Raw genomic sequence first — 6,755 nt, 5'->3', positions numbered from 1 at the left:
AACAATTTCTGCCCGGAAAATCATGTGCACAGTTTTTTGGGACAGAAAAGGAGTATTGCTTGTGGAATTTCTGCCTCGTAATGAGACAATCAGTGCAGCAGCTTACTATAAGACATTGCACAATCTGCGCCGTTCAATTCAGAACAAAAGACGTGGCAAGTTGAGCAAGGGCATCGTTTTGCTGAAGACAATGCCCGTCCGCATGTGGAGAATCAGACCAAAGATCTCATCACATCTTTTCGATGGGAAACTCTAGATCATCCTCCATGCAGCCCCGATCTTGCGCCCAGTGACTACCATCTGTTCCTGCACTTGCAGAAACACCTGGGCGGTCAGCGTCTTCAACACAATGACAAAGCCAAAACAGTGGTTAACAAGTCAGGTGGCAGACTTCTATGAGGAGGGTATTCAAAAACTGGTACAACATTATGACAAGTGCCTCAATATTGACGGACATTATGTAGAAAAGTAGATTAAGGTACAGGCTTTCATGTAAATATAAAATTATTGAGATATCTTAGCACGTCTTTTTTTAAATTTCAAAACGGTACCTACTTAAAAAGCATGCCTCGTAATATGGTTCCTAAACAGTGCTTGGCGTATGGCAGTGGATAAAAGAAGCTTAAAACTGCATTGTTTTAACCTGTAAGATGGCGGCGCGTGTAGACGTACTAATAAACCGATCCGCGGAAAATTACGAGTTTTTAAATCCCGTGTGTGTAAAATGCAGTAAGAAGGTGAAATATGGTGTTAAATTATGTTCGTGGTCACAGAAATGGATCCATCGTCAATGTTTAAATGTCTTAGAGGAAAAAAACATGACCTGTGACTGTGGAAATGTGCACTGTAACTATCGTCATATCGTGTGTTTACAAACGGAATGCGAAGAAGAATGCACGACTTCTTCATTAAAATATGATCTTATGTTAGCTAAACTATATGTAGAGAAGCTTGAATCAGTGATAGATAGTGTACAGAAGCTGGAAGAAGTGATAGACCATTCAAAGGGTAGTGAAACGGTTGTAAACGAACAAAACGGTAACTTTATTAGGCCTAAAAAGTTTTGTCGTGTTAATCGTAACGGAAACAACTTTCGTCTCCCACAAGCAAATAAGTTTGAATTTTTAACGTGTGATGAATATGAAATATGTGAAAAGAGCCAAAGAAAGGAAGTATTTTCATCAAATGCAGCGACCACAAATCATTTCAGTAGGCCTACGAAGTCCTGTAATAACAAGAAAGGAAATACCATAAAATACATGGAACATACTTATCGTGCAAACAAGATATCTACCAATACAGGTAAGAAGAAAAAAGAAGATATTTTCATACTTTCAGACAGTCATGGAAAGGGCTTAGCCGACATTTTGTGTAACATGCAAACTATATTCAAGGTTAGTGGAATAACGAAACCGGGGGCCCCCTTGCGCGAAGTTTTAAAAGACTGTGAACATTCTTTGAAGCTTGGAAGCAACTGTCTAATAATAGGAGGTGCTAATGATGTTTATAGGAACGAGGGCAAACTCGCCACAAGAGCTCTAAGAAGTACATTACAGAAAATTACAGATGTTAACTTCTTCATTGCCAGTATCCCACAAAGACATGATCTTATAGAAGAATCCTGTGTCAACAAAGAAATCACAGTTACTAATAGGAAATTTGAGAAAATCTGCCGAAGCCTCCCAAATGCCACATATGTGGACGTACCATCCACAGAGAGAAGTCATTTTACAAGGCATGGGCTTCACAGAAATAAACTCGGAAAATCATTCATTAGTCGAGAAATCCTTAATGCAGTGAAGGCAGTTAAGGACAAGAATAGCACGACCATACCACTTCCACCACCAAACACAGCAACTGAAAATTTCCAACAAGAAAATGAAACTGAATCACTGACAACAGGTCCAGCACTAGAATATCCACTTTCGTCACAAACAGCTGAGATAAATGAGTCAACTAGGACAGAAGTTTCCAAAGCAGCTTCAGCAGAAGCAGCTACATACTACGCAACTGCATCATTAACAAGAAAAAAAACGCCTGATGTGCCAACAGCCAATGACCTTTCATCAGTATTGGCCGCTCCTCAGTCTTCAACAGTGAAAGACTTTTCACCGGCTTCACCATCATCATCAGTAACTGAAGCAAACAGAAGAAGCACAAGAACCAGGAAACTTTCAACTCTGCAGGATTTTTGGTACCCGGCCTCAGTTACAAGACTAACATAAGGCAGATACCCTCAGATACACCAACTTCCAAGTCAAACCGGCAACAGACTCTCCTCCACTGTCATCAACAGAAGAATAACCATGCCACCAGCTCATTTGAAGGATTTTTTAGCATCAGGTCTAAAGCGAAAGGTGCCACCAAGATAAGTGAAAACAAATACCTAACAGTGTTTCACCAAAACATTCAAGCCATAAAGAACAAAGCACAACAGCTAGAAGTAGAATTGGAAAAATTTGATAGCCAAATTTTGTGTATCACTGAACACTGGTGCAAAGGGAAGCAAATTGAACACATTGCATTAGCCTCATTTGACCTTGCATGTCACTATAGCAGAATCTCAATGAATGGTGGAGGTTCATGTATCTATGTAAAAAAAGGTATGTCATTTAAAGTAAGATATGATCTTTTAGATCTAGGTGAGGACAAACATTTCGAACTTTCCGCTGTTGAAATAATAGGACCTGGCATAGCAAAAAAATTAGTCATATTTTGTGTGTACCGCTCTCCTAGTAGAGACATTGATATATTCTTCTCAAAACTGAATCAAAGCTTAGATAGGGTTTCTGGACCAAAAGCAAATGTAATTATCTGTGGTGACTTAAACATTAATATGATGAAGCCTGATAAGGCTAGCAACATATATGTGAATATTCTAAGCTGTTACGGAATATCCTCCCTTGTTAATTGTCCAACTAGAATAACAAAAGAATCCTCCTCATCTATAGATCATGTAGCTACAGATATTGATAGTAAAAAATGTCATATTGTTGTCCAAAACTTGGGCCTAGCAGACCACCTCTGCCAGATCTTAAAAACTAACATTCATGTAGAAACTCCTCCTAAACTTTGTACATACAAAAGAATGTTTTCCAAATCAGCCCTGCATCAGTTTAAATCCCAGCTAGAATATGAAGATTGGAGGGAAGTCTATGCAGAAACCAACACAAATCAGAAATTTATCAAGTTCATGTCAATTTTTAAACTCAGATTTGAAGAGATGTTTCCCAAAACTCTTTATCAAATTAAAACTACAAAGAGAAATCAGTGGGTGACTACAGGTATCAAAAAATCCTCAGAAACTCTTAGATATCTCAATTCCATAAAAAATAATCAATCTAACCCAGAAGTTCTGCAATCCTACAAAAAGTACAGGAAAATTTACAGAAAGGTGTTGCTAGCCGCAAAAAAACTTTCAAACAACAAAATATTACTTGAAGCTGAAAACAAGAGCAAAGCAGCCTGGAACATCGTCAAACAGGAAACATCTAACTCTGCTAAAAAGGACCTCAATTCACATATTAAAAACAAAGATGTACCAGTAGGTAACCCTAAAAAATTAGCTGATTTTGTAAACTCATATTTCAGTAGTATTGCAAAAAAATTACAGCAGAAATTTCCAGATATGTATGATTTACCTACTCAGAACCAGCCAACAAGCTCAATGGTGCTCTTGCCAACTACAGAAAGGGAAGTGGCATTAGTAGTACACCAACTAAAAAATAAAACTTCAGTAGGACTTGATGAAATTCCAGTCTGCGTAATTAAAGATTGTATAGACTCCATAAAGGGCCCATTAACAGACATAATTAATGAATCTTTCGAGTCTGGATACTTTCCGGAGTACCTAAAACAAGCAAAAGTTATACCTATCCTTAAAAACGGAGATGTGGAAAATGTAGAGAACTACAGGCCGATCTCTATACTGTCTATCATTTCTAAAATAATAGAAATACTAGTCAAAAAGAGACTGCTAAATTACCTGAATAAATATAATCTTCTCTCCAATGACCAATTTGGTTTTAGGCCCGGAAAAGGCACACAATATGCTATAGCACAGTTCACTAAAGCAATTTTAGAAGCACTGGACAAAGGTGAAAATGTAAGTGGTATCTTTTTAGACTTGTCCAAGGCCTTTGATACAGTTGACCACAAAATCTTACTTCATAAATTAGGGCAAATAGGAATAAGAGGTGTGACAAAGAAGTGGTTCAAATCATACTTGGAAAACAGAGTTCAACGAGTTATCACAAGTTTCAAACAATTCCCTTATAAAGCACCTGTCTGACCCAGAAAATGTGAATATAGGCGTCCCACAGGGAAGTGTATTAGGCCCAATATTGTTTCTTATATACATTAACGACTTCCCACAAAGTATCAGACATGGCGAAAAAATACTTTTTGCTGATGATAGCAACATAGTAATAACAGGTGAAAATCCAACACAACTGTCAGAAAGAGCAAACGAGGCTCTCAATGATGTCCACAACTGGTCACTAAAAAATAAAGTAACCCTAAATGTAAAGAAAACTAACTATATTAACTTCCAATTGAACAAAAAACACAATGCCACTAGAATAAAAGTTAATAATAATGAATTAGAATGTGTAACAAGTACCAAATTCTTAGGGATGAATGTAGACAGCCAACTGAAATGGACAAACCATGTCAACATTTTGGCAAAGAAATTATCCACAGCATGCTATGCTCTTAGAATCATTGCACCGGTATGCAATAATACCTGTCTTAAAATAACATATTACGGATATCTACACTCAGTCCTCAGCTATGGGATCATGTTTTGGGGAACAAGTGCCAGTAACATACAAACTGTGTTCAAAGTACAAAAAAGAGCCATAAGGATAATAACAAATAGCAACAACAGGGCCCACTGTCTAGAATTATTTAGAAAGCTAGGAATTCTAACTGTTTCTTGTGAGTATATCTTTCAGAACATAATGTTCATTAAGAAAAATCTTAACATGTACAGCACAAACAGCCTAATACATGACCATGAAACAAGAGCTTGTCACCACATCCATCTAGATAGAAAGAACAAGGCAAAGACGCAAAACAGTATATTTTACAATGGGATAAAACTGTACAACAAATTACCACAAGAAATTAAAGAAATAAATGAGCCCCTCACTTTCAGACAAAAGCTTAACACCTTTTTAGTAAGTAAAAGTTTTTATACTGTAAAAGAATATTTAACATAGATGTAGATTATTAGCAACATATGACATTATCACCAAAATATTATGTAATTATAAATATGTGTATGACTAGTTATAAAAACTACACAAAATATGAGAAACCTGTTTAATTGTAAATGTAAATGTGGGCTCATGTGTTGTAATCTGACGACATCCATACAATATTAATTGTTCCACGGATGAATAAATAAATAAATAAATAAATAAATAACCTGTCGAAAGATAACAGAAACAAACACAAGGAAAATAACTTTTCTTTTGTGGTCTAAAAATTCAGCACAGGGTGTAGGGACTACGGATTTTTGTTATACATTCACTTTCATATATTCTTTTACACAGAACTGTTGGAAATGAAAATAAATAATTGTATTACGAACTAAAAATTGAAGCGAACATGTAGTACATTGGAAATTAATACGTACTTTTACAGAGATACGTTCAAAATTAAAATGTCGTTTTACGATCTAATAACTTCAATTTGTAGCAAACATATTCGGCATTAATACATGAATCTATAGGAAAGTGTAAGAAATGAAATAGAGATTTCTGTGCACGAACTAATACTAAATACATACGAACAAACACATTACTGGATTTGCTATTACATAATTTTACAGACTAGTGTGGAAAAATCCAATTTTTTTCTATAATATAATAGGTAACATGTAAAGCATTAGGATCTGCGTAGCTAGATGCTGTATAATGTGTGTACACAATACCAATAATCCATGTAAGGACTGAACAGTTTTGCACTGCAACTACTGCTCTTTCTAACTATTAGCAAACCTTTTACATATTTATCGACAGAACTCAACTACGTTATTTATTAAGACTTTTTCATCTGAGCTTACCCTGATAACATATATTTCCGCGATAACTACACATTTCGGCAGACGCTAAGAATACGCATCAGCTGTAATAAACTACAGTATCAGTATGACTTGAATATACAGCGTCGAGCGGCCAGGGTCATTCGGGTATTGTTTAGTATTGTCGGGCGCCTTCCCTCACGTCTGTACGTAAAGGAGTTTTAGTTCCGCGTCCTGCCATCGGCAATTGTAAAATAAACAGGTAATATGTAGTTCGTAAATCCTATGAATGTGCCGTAATCACATTATAATCTTAAATTTTTAAAACTAATATGAATAAATAAACAAACGCACCAGTCAGCAAAGTTTGCGTCTGGCTTTGACGGCAGAAAACGCGTTGATCATATCTTCATAGGTCAGATGGTTATCAATTAGGAAGTCGGCTTAGATGTGAAGAATGGACAAGGCATTCAGTCTCTCCTCAGACAACATAGAACGTAGGTACGATTTCAGTCTTTTAAGAGCCAGAAACGAGCGTATTGCTGAAGAATTTGAAAGTTCCATACATAAAAATAATCTAAGAGCAATGCCAACACTCGGGAACACGGACTGTAACATCTCTTTTTCTTAAAAATTTACTGATTTCGATTGGTATATCACTAATCTCAGAAGATTTCAAAAGTTCCGCGAAATGTACACATTCACTAGGGAATGAAGGCCCTAAATC

The sequence above is a fragment of the Schistocerca serialis genome, chromosome 2 (assembly GCF_023864345.2).
Source record: "Schistocerca serialis cubense isolate TAMUIC-IGC-003099 chromosome 2, iqSchSeri2.2, whole genome shotgun sequence".
In the NCBI taxonomy this organism is placed as follows: domain Eukaryota; kingdom Metazoa; phylum Arthropoda; class Insecta; order Orthoptera; family Acrididae; genus Schistocerca; species Schistocerca serialis.
The sequence above is the reverse complement of the archived record's forward strand: the minus strand, read 5'-3'. Positions refer to the sequence as shown.